The sequence below is a fragment of the Tenebrio molitor genome, chromosome 4 (genome assembly GCF_963966145.1).
Source record: "Tenebrio molitor chromosome 4, icTenMoli1.1, whole genome shotgun sequence".
Lineage (NCBI taxonomy): Eukaryota > Metazoa > Arthropoda > Insecta > Coleoptera > Tenebrionidae > Tenebrio > Tenebrio molitor.
This window is the reverse complement of record NC_091049.1, coordinates 27,092,608-27,110,707: the sequence shown is the minus strand read 5'-3', so window position 1 is coordinate 27,110,707 and position 18,100 is coordinate 27,092,608. Positions and strand designations below refer to the sequence as shown.

The window sequence follows — 18,100 nt, the reverse complement described above, 5'->3', positions numbered from 1 at the left end:
TGGATCATCAGACTCTGGAATTTATCATCTCTAATGAGTAATGAATAACTAAGTTTTGTGAAAAACTTACCATCGAAGGGAGTTACTCGATTCATCTTTCTAATTCAGTAAAATAGATGGAATATTCGGACAAATTATAATTTTGCCAAAATTGTTATCTCTAAAATTGCAACTTCAACTAATATTTTTCGCAAGTAGCGAAATAGTTGTCTAATTATGAATTTTGAAACGTTGAACTAGTGCTTGCCACTGAAGCAAGTCCTTAATTCTCCTTTCTACTTTAGGAAGGGACTGATTATCTACTATTGTGCATCAACAGATATTTTCTTTGTTTGATTATCTCAATCTTAAATTACTGCTTTTGATGTATAGCAACGTATCAGTAGCAATATAATGAAGGTGATAATGATTTTTACCGAAATTATTAAATATTTAGGTCATCGTAAGTAGATACATGTACCTATCGCTTACCTAAGTACTAAAAATAATAAAATTATTTATTATGTCTTCCAATCGATTGAAAAAAATACTAAATATTCTAGTTAATAGTCTGACTAATGCGTCTACAACGGACAAATCAATGAATAAATTGTAAAATATTAATTTTTCCAAATATCATGTGATTATTCTTTTCTTCAAATCAACACTTTCCAAGAGCTCAATTTTTGTTTAAAGCTGAAGACTTAATTGTTTTTTTTTTGACAACATGTATTACATTATTATTTCATCCAGCTCCATAAGTGAACGAGCGACCACCAGTGTCACTGAGAAGGTCAACGTTAGCTTCAGTAAGAATTTTCCAAATTTTAGTTCATTCAATTTAGAAGTTCATAATGGTGATGATCCATGATGGCAACTTCTGATGTCATTTGCCAACGAAAGAATATTATAGACATATCATCCCTTCGCGACAAATCACAGTTGTATATTTTGAGGTTAGACTACTGTCTTCTTTTTTTTTTTGTATAGCGGCACTTCGTATTTTACAAAGGTAATGCAAAGGTACAACTAGATGAAATTCATTTTGTTCCACGCTGTATATGTCGCAGGCTTATAGCAGAATTAGGCTTTTTGCAAAAAACCTAGACATTTTGCAAAACATTGTCACTTTGAATAATAACTTTCAATTATTCAAAATGACCTGCCGTTTTCAGTCATTTTGCAAAATGCCTGATGGCAGTTCGGCATAGAGTAAACACCGCGAAATACTGTTGTAAATGACTAGGCATTTTGAATAATAGTCGATTTTTTACAAATAAAGAAAAGTGAAGGTTTACTAGCAAGCACGGAGTTTATACCAATTTGCACTTCGCTGTGAAATTTTCCAGCAACGTCAGTAAAATATGACATTGTACTGCTGGATTGATAATGTTAAAGTGTCACTTCATTGATCATTGTCATGGCATCTGACGCTGACGAGCAGCACATAATAGTATTTTACATTACAAGCCAGGTAAAATGGTTTTTACTGGCGAATGGAGGATATAACTGACGAGTCGAAGACGAGTCAGTTACCTCCTTGAGCCAGTAAAACCAGTTACCTGGCGTGTCTTGTATAATATTTTATTTGTTACTAAATTGTAAACAACTAAATAAAATTAAAAATGATCAAATTCTGTTTTCTTCCAAATTATTGCTCAAAACTCAGAAACCTTAGAAGTACAATTACTATGACAACGCGCCGTTTGTTCAAATTGTTTATTTCCGTCAAGATTTTTTCTCAAATGAACGTGCCAGAAGAAATCAAAAAGGAAGCTATAAACGTGGCTTCCAATTTACTGCCAGCAAAGTCTTTAGCAAGATATGAACGAGAATATGAAGAATTTAAAAATTGGCAGAAAAACAATAACGTAACTGGTGTAACGGAAGACGTTCTTTTGGTGTATCTTCACCAACTATCAGACAAATTTAGCCCCAATTCTTTGTGGTCGAAATGGTCCATGTTAAAAAGCTGCCTGGAAATTAAAGAAAATGCTGAAGTTCGCAGGTTTGTTTTCCTATTACAGACGTTGTCAAAAAAGTGATATTTTAACTTGACATTTGTAGATTTCATAAGGTAATTGCTTTTCTCAAGAGAAAGAATGAGCGTTACGTGCCGAAGAAGGCAAGGGTTTTAACAAAAGAGCAAGTGGAAAAATTTCTTGTTGAAGCTCCTGATGACTATTGGTTGTTATATAAAGTGATTACAATTTTTGGAATTTTTGGTGCTTGCCGGTGTGACGAGCTTCTCTCGTTGACGGTGAAGGACGTAGAAGATGTTGAGAAATATATTATCGTCACTTTACGGAATACAAAGAATTTAACAACAAGGAGATTTACGATCACAGATGAGGGCTGCAGTTTTCAACCTTGTGTTTTGTACAGAAAATATGCAGCTCTTCGTCCTCGTCAAGCAGACCAATTACGTTTCTTTTTAACCTACCGTAATGGCAAATGTATTTCCCTCAATGTTAGCCAGCACACTATTGGAGTGTACCGAAAAAAATTGCAACATACTTAGGGCTACAAGAACCTGAATTATACACAGGTCACTCATTTCGCCGATCAGCAGCAACAATGGTTGTGGATGCAGGTGGAGATATTTTGACACTAAAACGTGCGGGAGGATGGAAAAGTAGTGGAATTGCGGAAGGTTATGTGGATGATTCATCAATAAAAAAATTGACATTGCGAAAAAAATGTTTCCTGGACGAAACTCAACAGATGTGGCTTCCACTTCGACAAATGTGGCTTCCACTTCGGGAGGTTCTACAATTAATTGTCCAATGACGAGCGAATTCACTTCCGCTTCAGGAATGTTCGACATTAGCGGAAATTCTAATTGTACATTTAATTTTAATTTGTATGAAACAAAGAAATAAAAATGTTCAAATGTTAAAAACGCTACTGTCCTTTCCATATTTCAAATTTCTCTACTAACTTGTTAAATTCATAACTGGTCTGCTGTCAATTTAACGCTACTAGCCAGTTAAAATGACTTTTCAACGTCAAGTGACAGTTCGAATAAATGACGTTTACAATTTAGTAACAAATAAAGTTATTATCTCCGCTAACGAGCGCCAGATAAACTAAACTCAAATTTTAACAAATTCGTTTCTAAATGTGACATATTGAAAGCTGAAATGAATAAATAAGATTAGATTTAATCAAGAAACTTGTACATAATTGTAAAATGTACTTACAAAATCTATCCAAATTAAAAAGGGTTGACAGACGAATAATTATTTTATAAAAATTCCGATTTTGTTCACAGCGTTGTTTATACCGTGAAATCGAAAAAAAAAATTAGGATAGGCGCTGACCAAAAATTTCCGGTAGCAATTCGTTAAGATTTCAATTATCTGATGTCAGTCTTAAAAGTTAGGTTAGTGATTTTGTGAATGTTGAAATCTTGATTTTCATAAAGAATTTTGTGTGACCTGTCGGTTGTAAAAGAATTTCCTCAGCTAGTGCAATGAAACAATGAGATTTCAAACTCCCGCACTTTTATTTAACGTCAACGGTGAGCACGGAGCACGCGCACGGCCCTTGTTTATAAATCGATCCAAGATCCAACGATCATCGATCGTTGAGGTTGTTGTCGGTTGTGAGGACTCTTATTGTCAAGGAGTAATTTCATGCACAACAGACAAACGATAGAGAAAAAAGTGCAAATCTTTTTTAAGGATAAAAGGAACTGTTCCAAATGATATATTATTTTCTTGGGTTAATCTCTGCAATAATTTTTTGTTCACCCTCTTCAATATTTTCAGTTCATCTTTTTGTCGGTCGTCTACTGCCTTTTTTGCGCAGAACACTACGAGTTTACAAAAACATGTTTACGCATTTGTAGAATTTCTGGGCAAGTTGTTGGTTAAGTGCCTTGAAAGTCCGGAAACTTTTGTTGAAATTCCTCAAAAACTCGAGGTGTCGAATAGGACCAAGCCTTTCTCCATTGCTGAAGAAACACTGAACAATGAAAATTTGTTGCTCTAAAGTGAACATATTGTAATGGCAAATTTTAATAGTCAATAATTAATAACGACAATTACCATTGTAATGACATTTGAATTAAATCTTTACATGCTGCCAACTGAAGTGTATTAATCATAGCTATCTCGATTTTTTTTTTATTTTCGATCGCACGGTACAATTAGACAACATATCAGGATGACTTTTTCTAGACTTATGAGGACGCAACCCCCATTTTGAAGATTCGCTTATATTTCGCGATTATGTTTAACGTTCTTGTTGTTGCCACTTGTTGTCAAGCTGGTCAGATGCTAATCGATGAGGTAACTAGAATAACCTAGATTTTCTTGAACAACCTTAATTTAAATACCTATTTTCAGAGTGGTTGCAATTTTGACACTTTGGCGAAATGTTCGTGGTACTATTGGGACAAGAGAAACAAGATGGTTTTACACATTTTCATGATGAATTGCCTAAAACCATTTGCGATCACTTTTGCTGGAATTGTTGTAGACCACAAATTGGCAATTACTGTGAGAAATAATTTACAAGCAAATCTGCGACAATTTGTGAAATTTACAAACTTACAAAAAGACGCTTGATCTGGGAAGATCTAATCAATTAAAAACCAACTGTTCAGTTTCTATGTGAATCATTGTTGCAATTTTTTGCATAATTTTTTTAAATAAATGTATTCTCACTGTAGCACAGCTTGTTTATTACATACAACAAATGTTTTATGTGCCCTACGGGTTTTCGGATTCCTAAAGTCCATTCCAGTAGATGTCGCTTCGAATGGAGAACGTTTCACAACTAACGAACGCGGCAAATTTGAAAACATACATTCCAAGCAAAATTAACAAAAAAAAGGAACTCACGGTAGTTGTATTCTAATAACAAAATTGTAGTTTAATGATCCGTTTGATACAAAAACTCGATAAGTTTGACACTAATAACCAAAAAATCTATGAAATATCAAAATTTGACAGTAGTATCAAAAATCGAACATTGCATAGTGTAAACTTTTCTTTCATTTTGACCAATCAACGACGGGAAAATAGTCCCTATGCTATTCGACACTGCATACATACTTAAATGGAATGGACATTTATTTTTACTGGTAATAGTTTTTTTTTATTACTGCTGTTTTCCTTGAATGGCATGAAAAGTTACAACTGCGTTTCATGAATAAAAAGGATTCACACTTTCGATTGTTTTTTGTTACTTCCTTGTTTTAAATCGTTCCATAGGCGGTTAAGCAAATCTTTAGTAAATTTAGATTAATTTTTGTAATACGAACTGCTTCTAAGAAACTTACACATTTATCACTAGCTAAGAAAGTGGTAGCAAAAGTAGCCGATTTTGATATCAAAGGAACTGTTAAATTATTGTCCTCGGATGACTCATTAGCTTCATTCAATGAAGATGTTGCTGAAGAATTAAAAAAAAGCATCCTTCACCATCTCGCGAACAATTTTTCCCAAACGGCTTCAAACCAGGAGACTTTTCTTTAGCAGTCAACGAGCAAAACGTTCGAGAAGCTATCAATTCCTTTCCTGCCGGTTCTTCACCAGGTTTAGATGGCATGAGACCACAATACTTGAAAGCATCCTATCTTTGACAGCGGGTGAAGCAGGTCAGCAGGCACTAAGAGCTTTAACAAAACTGTGCAATTTTTTATTGTCTGCCCAACTTCCTTCAGAAATTTGTCATTTATTATATGGTGCGTATTTATGTGCCCTTCATAAGAAAGATGGAAGAATTAGACAGATCGCTATAGGAAACTGTTTACGAAGATTGGCTTCAAACCTGTTTTCAAAGTCGTAATTTTGTAAATTCATATCGATCGCCACGCCAATTTGGAGTCGCAACTAAGTTAGTATGCGAAGCAGCAATTCATACCACACGATCCTTTGTGAATAACGACCAAAACAGTGGCAAAGTTCTTCTTCCATTAGATTTCAAAAACGTCTTTAACTCAGTTGAACTGGATCGTATTCTAAAAGAAGTGCAATGTCATGCCCCACTTCTTTACCATTATCTTTATCAATGCTATAGAAATCCTTCAACTTTATTTTTCGGTAATCATTTAATTTCTTCTTCTGTTTTTAGTGTCTTGCCATTCAACCAATTATTTTATTCCTGGATTCTCAACTGAAAATTTGGTATTTAGATGATGGAATCTTAGCTGTTCACCCAGAAGTAACTTTGTCCGACTTTAAGAAAATGATCAATTTATCCAGGAAAACTGGTCTTGATGACGTCTCACACTAAATGCCGCCAACATGGGAATTATGGCCTTCGCCACCTTCTTAAGAGTAGGTGAAGACGGTGACTCATCAACATCTTGACTGTCTTATTTTAGGTCGTAAGTTCTGCATATTCGTACTTCACTCTATCACTAAATATGAAAGCATAAGAAAATTTTTTGGTAGAACAGATTTGGTTGTAGTCGTGCAGAAGAGTCCACATATTTCTAGATATCTTCACTGAAGGTTTGCACATTTCCAAATAAATATTTGTTCCCAGAAGGACTAGACTCAAAGTGAGAGAACTACTCAGAAGGATAAGAACAGCAATTGATCGCTTCCGTTGACAAAGTAGATGGTGTGCAAAATGTCAATCTCTTAATAATTTACAAAAGTCCCTCTCTTGTCCTTCACTGCACGCAGTAGCACTTTAAATATAAAAGAGACAGAAGGTCAATAAAAAGTGGACGCCAAAGACATATCAAATCAAAGCGGAACACACTCAAGTATTCAAATACAATTACACCCTTTCAGAACTACGATTGAAACATCGCATCCATCGATGCAAACTCCTCATTTGTTAGACCACCATGTCCGAAACCAAGCACCTAAGTTTCAACATCTTAACCTTGAGAGTAATAATGATGTGGCCACCAAACGGTCACGTGACACTCGGGTACAACCTCAAGAGTTTGTCCCTGCTGTTGATTATTTATTTCAGCGCTTGGACTGTTTTCAACGGTATCGTGAGGACGACATTTATGGAATCTGACGGTTACGACGCTCTTATTCAACGAGTCATTGCGCTTATCGATTTTGCAGGATGCATCTACATGAGATACTGTTTCCTCGAGAAAATTCTAGACGTTAACATTTTGATTGAACAGCTCGGTGAGTTTGAAGAGTTCTGTCCCAAAGAGGAAATTGTGGCGACTGACGAAACAGTCCAATATTACAGCAAAGGTAATCCAAACGTCCTAACAAGAAAATAGAGAGCAAAGAGTGTCATGTCTCTTTTCCAGCGATCATCATTTATTGGTTTTTTGGCAACGTGATGAACTGCATTGCCCCACTAGTTGAAAGAAGCCAATGCAAACTGCAACATAAATCTGATTTGTATCGAGAGAGAGATCCTTGCGGTCTAATGGCTCGTTGTTTTTATCCTTTCGACGTTTCGGGAAAACTCTTCCCGCTCGCGTATTCCATTCAAGTTTATACTTGCGGAATCATCACTTATTACGTTGTGGTTTTATCTATGACACTGGTGGGTTTAATGATGCATGTGTTGACTCAATTGAGATACTGTCGTAAACTTATACGTCGTTTGGACAAGGTCATCAACGAAGAACCAGAAGATATCGAAAAGAGTGTACGACAAATTGTCTTGTACCACATCAAAATAATCAAGTGAGTACATATACTAAAACAATGTTGACAACAATGTATGTATCGTATTTTCCCATTGAACTCCAAATACTTCACAATCGCACGTACTGGGACAAAACCAACGAAGCCTTCAGCACCATGATGATACTCCATTTGACCCTCACATCTCTCGTAATAAGTGCCCTCGGTTTTGAAATACTCATCGTCGACAATTTCAACGATTCTTTGAGATTTGTTTTGCACTTGCTCGGTTGGTTGGTACTTCTACTGCTGATCTGCTTCTACGGCCAAATCCTCATTGACGAGGTACTTTCTTAGACTAAATCGACTTCATTTTTGAATTTTGTACATTGTAGAGTATCGCTGTAGCTAAAGATATTTATTTTGTATCGTAGTACCGAGCTCCTGGAGACGTCCAAAAAGATGTCCACATGATTCTGATGAGATGCCAGAAGGCACTGACTCTCACTGCTGCCAACATGGGAGTCATGTCGTTTCCGACGTTCTTAAGAGTGAGTCACCGATTACTCATTAGTTGAAGTGTCATCTGTAGAGCGCGGATTCCTAGGTATTATGCCATTGATAATTCTTAATGGCACAGCGTTAAAACTTTGTATATATATAAACTACGACAAAAAAAAAAGAATGAACAATTTTTTTTAAGCTTATTTGCTTATTTTTCATTTTCATGCATATTAATTTTTTTCGTGCCATTTTGGTGCATATTTCAGGAATTTTGGTGCAAATTTACGTTTTGACAAGGTTGCTGACAAGAAGGTAAATTCAGAATCTAAATCGGCATTATCAAAGGCTATTGCAGGTCGTAAATCACCAGTTGTCGCGTGTAATTCAGATCCGCATTGGCCCATCAATATTTAGTCTTATTATTTTATAGATTACACCCCTGTTTGATGAGACACCGCTTGCGACCGGCTTTCTCTGTGAACCAATTTTATGACTTCCCATGTCATTTTTTTGTTCCATACAAATAAAACTCCCGACGCAATTCTGGGAAAACTTGTGAAGTTCATGCCGCCGCCCTTCCCGGATTGGATAGAAATTCGCCTGTTATTTTTTTTTGTTTTACTGGAACATTGCGGAAGATCATTTCTTAGTTTAGTGTTTATTTGGTTCTTTATCTGGTAACATACCTCGAGCGTATTTTTAGTGTGTACGTTGGTGTTTTGCGTGTACCTACTTTTTGAAAAATGCCCAAAGCTAAACCTTCCGTCGACGATTGGATACGAGGTCACTCCGAATTAAGATATGAAAACTGCAAATTAATTTGTCAAGTGCGCCTCAAAACGGTAAGATTTTTGGATTAGATCTGAAAATTATTTTGCCAATGTATTATTTTGTAGATCAATTGTGAAAAGAAATACAATATAATGCAGCATCTTAAAACTACAATTCATAAAGAAAATTTGAAAAAATTAAAAAGTGGAAGTAAACAACAGACCATTACCCAGTCGTTAGCTTGTAGCTCAGTAACAGATGAACAAGAATTTTACTTTGATTTATGTAATTCGATGGTATCTTCTAATATACCTCTAACAAAACTGAATAACAATGTATTTAAAAGTTTTTTACAAAAATACACTGGCAGACATGTTCCTGCAGAATCAACCCTTCGCAAAAGCTATGTCGACTTAGTTTACAAAAATGTAATCGAAGAAATAAAGAAGATAATTGCAAATAATTATATATGGTTCTGTGTAGATGAAACCACAGATTCTTGTGGACGATACATAGCTCATTTAATGATTGGAGTATTGGATGAAAATTGTGCATCAAAAGCGTTTTTAATTAGTTCTAAGCAGTTAGAACAAACTAACAACAATACTGTTACTCGATTCATCAATGAAGGATTAACAAACTTCTTTTTGCCAAACCCTGTACCAAACAAGAAAATATTGCTGATGCTTTCCGACGCTGCTGCCTATATGGTGAAAACATATTCCAATTTAAAAATCTTTTATGAAAATTTAACCCACTGCACTTGTCTAGCACACGGGCTCAATCGTGTGGCGGAAACTATTAGGATGCAGTTTCCACTGGTAAATACTTTAATCAGTGCTGGAAAGAAAATTTTCTTAAAGGCTCCCTTGAGAGTTCAAATATTTCGAGAAAAAATGCCAAACGTACCACTTCCCCCTGAACCCATTTTAACAAGGTGGGGTACATGGCTGGCTGCTGCTTGTTATTATGCCGATCATTTTGATTCCTTCAAGGAAATTGTGTTAGAATTTTCACCATCCACTTCTGAAGCAGTTACAAAATGTCAAAAAGTCTTAAAAAATGAAACAGTTAAAAAAAACTTGGCATTTATCAAGACTAACTACAGTTTCATTGTCGAAGCCATAAAAAAGCTGGAATCGAGGGATCTTCCTTTGGTAGAATCGGTTGAAATAATAGAAAATTTTGAAAAAGAAGTCGCAAAAGTAAGAGGACCTTTTGGTAATGCTGTTTCAAAAAAAATGAATAAAGTTTTAACTAAGAATGAAGGATTAATGATTTTGAAAAAAATATCAAAAGTCATAAAAGGAGACATTCTTGAAAATCTGACGATAGATGTACCTATTAATATTATTCCGAAATTTAAAAACGCTCCCATTACTAGTGTGGAGGTCGAACGAAGTTTTTCTTTCTTCAAAAATGTTCTTACCGACAGAAGAATGGGATTTTCAGTTGAAAATTTAGAAAAACACCTGATTATTAGTTCATTTAGAAATGATTCTGCGTAAAGTGAATAGATAGAAAAGTGTCTTTTTTAGATCTGTCACTCTATGCTTTAGTATTTTTAGCAATTGTTTTATTTTATGTTTGAGTTAATTTTAGTTTTGAGATAATAAACAAGTAAATATTTAATATATCAATTTATTCATTGAGTTTTGAACTAATTATTTACTGTAACCTTTGAGCTTATTTTAAAATTTTATGCCATTTTTTATGCTTATTTTCTAAAATTTTTATGCTTATTTAAGCGCTTATTTTGTGTTTTTTTATGCTTATTAATCCGCGCTCTAGTCATCTGGTGCTTCTAGGTCATCAGTTCGGCCTATTCGTACTTCACTTTGTTGTTGAACATCAAGACGTAAGAAGATAAAGCAAAAATGGAATGAATCGTTTGGTTGCAATGCTTGCACCCGCTGAACACGATAGGGGTGCTTGTGAGACATACCACAAACTGAGAAATCTGAAATTCACGAGTTAACTAGCGGGTACTTGTTGACGGGTTTTTGTCCACAATCTCTAGGGCCCGAGGTCTAACACCCATGGCGTACGCTCTTGACACCTGTTCACATTTCTAGGTCGAAAAATACGATTTTCCTGTAGACACTGTACAGCCAGAAATATTTGAGTTTGCGGAACACATACTTTTTTTAGTAATTCTGATAGAGATTTTTATTCTAAAAACAACAATGTATGAAATGTTGCTGAGGCCAATATGGCGGTTTTCAACATTTGATTCGTTATTTAGTGTAAAAGTGCATTCATCTGTGAAGCAAATTGCCGACAGAAAGCGACGATCATTGTTAGTGTTTATTAATGGAGAGTTCCCGAAATCTGACAAAAACATTTTACGTCACTTCCAGACAGAAGTTTATTATTCAAGAAGTTAGGGTATCAATGTTTTAAGTAATCGACAAACGTTCGATTTTGTAATAATTATAATTACTCAACTGTCTCTGGTGGTTCATGAAGCGACAACTATTTTAGTATGTCACGAATCGACTTTCAAACAATTTAGTTGAAAAACTAGAACACTCTGCGAAATTTAAGATAATTACAAAACGAACAATCCGAACAATCTGAATATTTGTTTTGTTAAAAAAAAAAACAGTAGGAGAACGTTTTGCAGTTTGCGAATAAGAAATGAGCATTAGCTTTAAGACAGTTTCTTCTGTCGAATGTTCCTCTTGAATTTCTAAAAATCCTTCGAAACTAAAAGAGGCACCAAAACAGTACCCAGTTCAGCTAACGTGAAAATATTACAGCGACAGAATCTTTAAGCTCCAGCTGAGGAAGAAAGCGCTATCGTTACCCATCACAGTTCTGGTTCGGGTAAAAGAAGAGTTATCTTTAATACAATGCGATTGTGGTGGGAATTACCACGCACTGTGGCCAAGCGCCTAGCGCGCCACTTTGCATTCGGAAGGTCCCAGGTTCTAACCCCGGAGCCACCTGACCTGGTGTGGGTTTTTTTCAGAGGTTTCCCCACACCATCACATCGTGGTATGAGCACAGGTCTCATTTCGCAGATAAGGCAATCTCTTAGTACCTACCATCTTCCTTCCGCACCCACCCTCACCGTGTACCCATCCCGAATCTTCCCGTCACTGTGGCTGAAAAGGCTCTGGAAAGCCTCAGCAGCCCGCTCCCCTTCAGGGAGGAATTGGTGCTGAATTCACGGCAGCACCGATAGGTGGCACACTGGATCGTATCGACCAAATTCGTATTCGCCGTCCGCACCGTATTATACTAGTTATTCAACTTTTTTGGCTTACTGGACTGAACTTACACCAACAAAAATAATGGGCTAAAGATTTCATTATTTCAAGCAGTCGCAGAACGCATTATTCTTTTTCAACGTGTAATTTCACGATCCACTTCAGTTTGTAGATTCCAAGTCGCAGACTTAGTAACTGTAATAAATATAACCCTTAACTAAGTGTGAATACTCGCCCTCGACCAACACATACACACTCTTAAATCTATTTTAGCAGTTTTTAACGATATTTGAACTAAGCTCTTTTCCGCTGAAAACACGATACTCCCCACTTATTCATTCAACATGACTTGTTGAACATGGACACAGAGAGAGATCAACAAGCTCAAAAAGTGCATCACTTCCCTCAAGCAGTCATAGCATTGTTAAGATTTCATCGCATGTGGCCTCAAAACAACGAATATGTGACAGTGTGTGAAATGTTGAAAACAATTTTATTATATTGCCCAACCACTTGGTTTGGATTTGCAACAGGAGCACATGTGTTTGTACAATATCTGAGTAAGTTGGAGATATGTCGAAACATTTCCCCTAAATTTTCGGAGGTAGTTTTAGGCAACACGAATATTGATTTCACCGAGAGCATTGTGGTGTTGTTCATAGGAATCTTTCTCTCTTACTTGTTTCTGTTATATTTTAAGCAAGTTAACGAAATTGTTGACTTTACTAAAGATCTTGAAAATTTTCGACAATTTGGAGAACCCGAAAATTTAGAACAATTCAAGAAAACGCATGACAAACGCGTTAAACTCTTGTACGGCTATTGCGTCGTCGGTTTAATAGTCTATTCGGCTGTAAGCTACCTCGAAGAGCCGTACTGCAGAAGAAAATACGACGAACAGAATGCAAGGGATGTGTGTGGTTTTCTGGCACCCGTGTGGGTACCTTTCGATCTAAGCGCTCCCATTATTAAACACATCGTATTTTCATTTCAAGCGTGTAGCATGTTGTTGGTACTCTTACCAGCTATCTTGGGAACTTACTTTACTGTTACTTGTGTAGATTTGATAACAATCAGAATCGAACATTTACAAAATCTTCTGGAAAATATTGAGGTATTACCACGTGACTTAAAGAAGAACAAGTTGAAGTGGTCGGTTCAGTACCACGTTTGCATTTTGAGGTACTAGTTTCACTCACCGTGACATGTTCAATATTGATTTGTTTCCAGACTTACTGAAAAATTCAACGATTGTTTTGGCAGTCTCAATGCAGTACATTACGTTCTGTCCTCAATAATCCTAGGTATATTAAACCATCAAATCTTGCAAGTAAATACTGTATAAAGAGTTAGTACCGTCGTCTGAATTTTATTTTCTCTACTCCAGCAAATGGAGATTAAAGCAGTGATACATCTTTTGGGCTGGCTAGTCACTTTAGGTTTGTTATCCAATAGTGGACAAACCCTGATAGATGAGGTATTTCTGCTATCCGTAATTAAGAATCGTGTTCTAACTGTTCTCATCATAGAGTACTTCAATATCTCAAGTACTCTATTCCTTAAGCTGGTACGAATACGATGCCAAATTGAATTTATACATAAAGATGATGATGATGAGGTCACAAACGTCGCTTGGTGTCAAAGCCGGAATTTTTAATGTATATTCGTTCGAGTTTCTTTTAACAGTGAGTACCACAACATATTATTTCTCAGATTTAAATTTATGTTTACAGATTTTGCAAGCTTCGTATACGTACATGACAATTTTGACGCAAATTGATAACAGGCACTGGAACTAAATGAAGTAACAAAACGGACATTTCGCACAAGATTCTGCACAAAATTTCGAAAACTAATATAATATTAAAATGTATAATTTAAGAATTATTGACTTGCGCACTTACCTCTGTTGCTAATATCAGAACTTTGTAGTTTTTAAAAACTAATATAATTGCAAAGAAAACTTTTGTTTTATTTGAAGTAATCTCCGGCTTTCGTACAATTGATCACTTCTTGATCCTTCGAACCGGACACATAGCTTGGGTGATATGGGAATCTCTACTTCTTGTTAATATTTGTATTCCTTCAGGTTTTTGGTACTTGTGGTCGCGCACAAAGCTACAAAACAGAATTCTTAATGGATATAGTTACTAGATATGCGATGTAGCTTATCTATAGCATTTACATATTTAATTTTGGTTTCAAACCATTTTCCACTCTAAAAGTTTCACTGTTCAATTGTTGGACGTAATTCCAGAGCGTACTCTCTGCAGTACCGCCGTGGTTAAATTCTTATCATGGTACCGATCTCCTAGAGGCCCCAAAAAGACGTCTATATGATTCTGATGAGATCTTAAAAGTCACTCACTCTCACTGCTGCCAACATGGGAGCGAAGATGGAATGAAGAAAGGGGGAGACTAGAGTTTTTTCAGTAGAGGGAGGAAGATAGGATGGAGGAAACGGAGACAATGGAAATGGACAAAGAAAAGGGAAACCGGAAAAGAAGCACAAAGGGGAACACAAGAAAGAAGATACGAAAGGTAACGTAGCGGGACTAAGCAAAAAAGGGGAAGAATTTTGGGGCTACGTACGACAATCCGAGATAGTGGGTCTGGTGGAAAATTGGGTTGAGGAACGGAGCTGGAAAAAAATAGAAAAGGAACTACCGAAAGAGTACAAATGGGAAGGGCAATGGGCAAAAAGAAAAAGAAAAAGAGAAGAGCTGTAGGGGGAATAATAATAGGGGTGAAATTGGGGATTGAAGAAAAGCGACAAGAAAGGGGGGAAGAAGAAGGATGCAGGAAAAGAAACGTTCATATAGGCAACGAGTGGTGGAAAATAATAACAGTTTCCAGCAAAGAGATGAAGACAACAGCAAGACGGGTCGAAGACACAATGAAGGAGGACAGGGAAGAATGCATGCTCGGGGGAGGGAACTTCAACGGATGAATAGGAGAAAGAGAGGCAAGAAATCGGGAACAGGAGAGAGGGGATGGGAAAAGAAAATCCAAAGACAAGGTGGAAAATGCAGAGGCGAAGAGAGAGAATGGAGGAGGAACAAGATCGACAGAAGCAGATTCCTGGAAGCGAAAAGAAAATACAGACTGAGATGTAGAGAGAGAAGAAGCAGAAGAGGGAAAGGGAGGAGAACCAGATAAAGGAAATAAGAACACAGAGGGAGGTATGGAAATACATATCGTCATTATTTATTTCTAGAATCTTCACCTAGAAAGCAAATCAACAGACAATTCTTTGGCAAATGACTAGGCGTACCAATTATTCGGGAGTGCCAACCCACTAAATTTGTCTAAAAGTCACCCGGTATAACCAGCCTGTTTAAAAGTGTAGTTTGAGTGATCCCCGCAGAGCGCTTTTTGGGGATATTATTCATTTTAAGTTTTCGTCACCAAGAATTTTTCTGGTTCAAATGACATTTTGAATTTGAAGTCAAAAAGCTCCTTGTTTTTTGCTGCTTTGAATTTTAACAAGAATTACAGGCACTTGATTTAAATAATTTCAACTCTTGCCACATTACACCACCCGTCTATCCGTTTTGAAGGACCAAAAAATTACCTATCGATTGCACGAAAGCTGAAGATTACTTTAAATAAAAGAACATTTTCCTTTGAAATTATGTTATTTTTCAAAGATTACAAAGTACTAATATTAACAACAGCGGTAAGTGCGGAAGTAAAGTGTTAAATTATGCGTTTCAACATTATTGTTATTATTAGCGTCTACTTAGTGATATGGTGACCTTGAAATTTGTTCTCTGCAAATTTCGTGCAAAATCTTGTGGAAATGTCCGTTTTGTTGCTTTATTTAGTTCCAGTGGCTGTTATCAATTTGCGTTAAAATTGTCATATACGTATACGAGGCTTGCAAAATCTGTGAAAAGAAATCGCAGTTTAAGAAATAATATGTTGAAGTGCTCACAGTTAGAAAAAACTCGAACGAATAAACATAAAAAATTCCGGCTTTGACACCAAGCGGTTTTTGTGACCTCATCATCATCACCCTTATGTAGAAATTCAATTCGGCATCGTATTCGTACCAGTTTAAGCAGTAGAGTACTTGAGATATCGAGGTACTCTATAAGCAGATCAATTAGAATAGGATTGTTTATTATGGATAGCAGTAGTACCTGATCTATCAGGTTTTGTCCACTACTGGATAACAAACTTAGAGTGACCAACCAGCCCAGAAGATGTATCACTGCTTTAATCTCCATTTGCTGAAGTATACAAAATAAAGTTCAGAAGACGGTACTAACTCTTTCTACACGATTTACTTGCAAGATTTGATGGTTCAATATACCTAGGATTATTGAGGACAGAACGTAATGTACTGCATTGAGGCTGCCAAAACAAACGTTGAATTTTTCAGTAAGACTGAAAAGAAATCTGTATTGGACATGTCACGGTGAGCGAAACAAGTACCTCAAAATGCGAACGTGGTACTTGACGCACCACTTCAACTGGTTCTTTTGTAAACCACGTGGTAGTACTTCAATGTTTTCCAGAAAATTTTGTAAATGTTCAATTCTGATTGTTATCAAATCGACGCAACTAACAGCAAAGTAAGTTCCCAAGATAGCTGGTAAAAGTACCAACAACATGCTCAATGCTTGAAATGAAAATACGACGTGTTTAACGATGGGATCGCTTAGATCGAAAGGTACCCACACGGGTATCAGAAAACCACACAAATCCATTGCATTTTGTTCGTCGTATTTTCTTTTGCAGTACGGCTCTTCGAGGTAGCTTACAGTCGAAAAAACTATTACACCGACGACGCAATAGCCGTACAAGAGTTTGACGCGTTTGTTGTGCTGTTCCTTAAATTCCTCCAAATTTTGCGGTTCTCCAAATTGTCGAAAATTTTCCAAATCTCGGGTAAACTCGACAACGTCGTTCACTTTCATGGAATATAATGTAAATGTGTACCATAGAAACATTTCTAAGAAGAACACCACGATGCTGTCAGTGAAATTGACATTTGCGTTGTCTAAAAGAGCATCTGGAAAGTTAGCCGAAATGAGGTGTCGACGTCCAACTTACTCAGATATTGTACAAGCACATGTGCTTCAGTTCCAAATGCTAACCAAATCGTCGGGTAATATAATAACCAAGTTTTCAAAATTTCAGACACTGTCACATATTCGTAATTTTGAGGCCACAGACGATGAAATCTCAACAATGTTATAACAGTTTGAGGGAAGTGATGCACTTTTTGAGCCTTCTGAACTCGTTCCATGCTCATATTCAAAATGACTTATTTGTTTACTCTACTTTCGTTATTTATAGTTTCTCTCAAGAAATTCAAACGGTGTAGTTTTAATTGCGTCTATTAGTTTAATAGTGTTCCTATAATTGTTTACTCTTTAACATCAGCAGCAGCAAAGGAGTAATTAAGATCCTTTAAGAGAATATCTAAGCAGTTAGTTAGTTTGGTTCAAATATCGTGTAATTAATTTTACGACTTTATATTCCACAACAAAGTGAAGTACAAATGGACGGAACGGGTGACTTAGAAATAATTCATATTTTGTGTTATTTTTTAAATGAGAACAATCAACCATGAAACATCTTCTGAAGGAACTGTTTAACACTGCTATAATAGATCCAAGAGTAAGAAGAGGAGTTAAGATTAATTTCTGGTGTTGTCTTCCTTATTAATTCGCACCCAAAGAAATGACCATGACCATGACCAACAGGAATTTCATCTTCAAACCCTCCTACCGAGAAACCAACCCATCGCAAAAATGTAGGTTAAATGATTGACACCTTTTTCTTATCAAGAACTATCTTACTAGACCAAACAAAATGGAAGACGATCATCAAAATGGAGCTCTTGCTCTTCATTTTTCGATCACCTTCATCATCAATTTTTCGAACCTTATTACTTCTAGGGCCAGTTTACAGAAAGAGAATTAAATATTTAAATCGAATTAAGTTTTAATGCGTGATTAACCCATGAGTCCGAAACTTCGATTGGTTCAATCTGATCACGTGTTCAGTTAATCTCGCATTTGAATACGATTATCTTAATTTCGCTTCTGT

At 36.2% G+C, this 18,100-nt stretch overlaps 1 pseudogene; it reads left to right on the top strand.

The window, feature by feature from the left end:
• The first annotated feature begins 6,542 nt into the window (after positions 1-6,542).
• On the top strand, positions 6,543-8,130 carry LOC138129687 (uncharacterized; annotated as a pseudogene).
• The last annotated feature ends 9,970 nt before the right edge of the window (positions 8,131-18,100 follow it).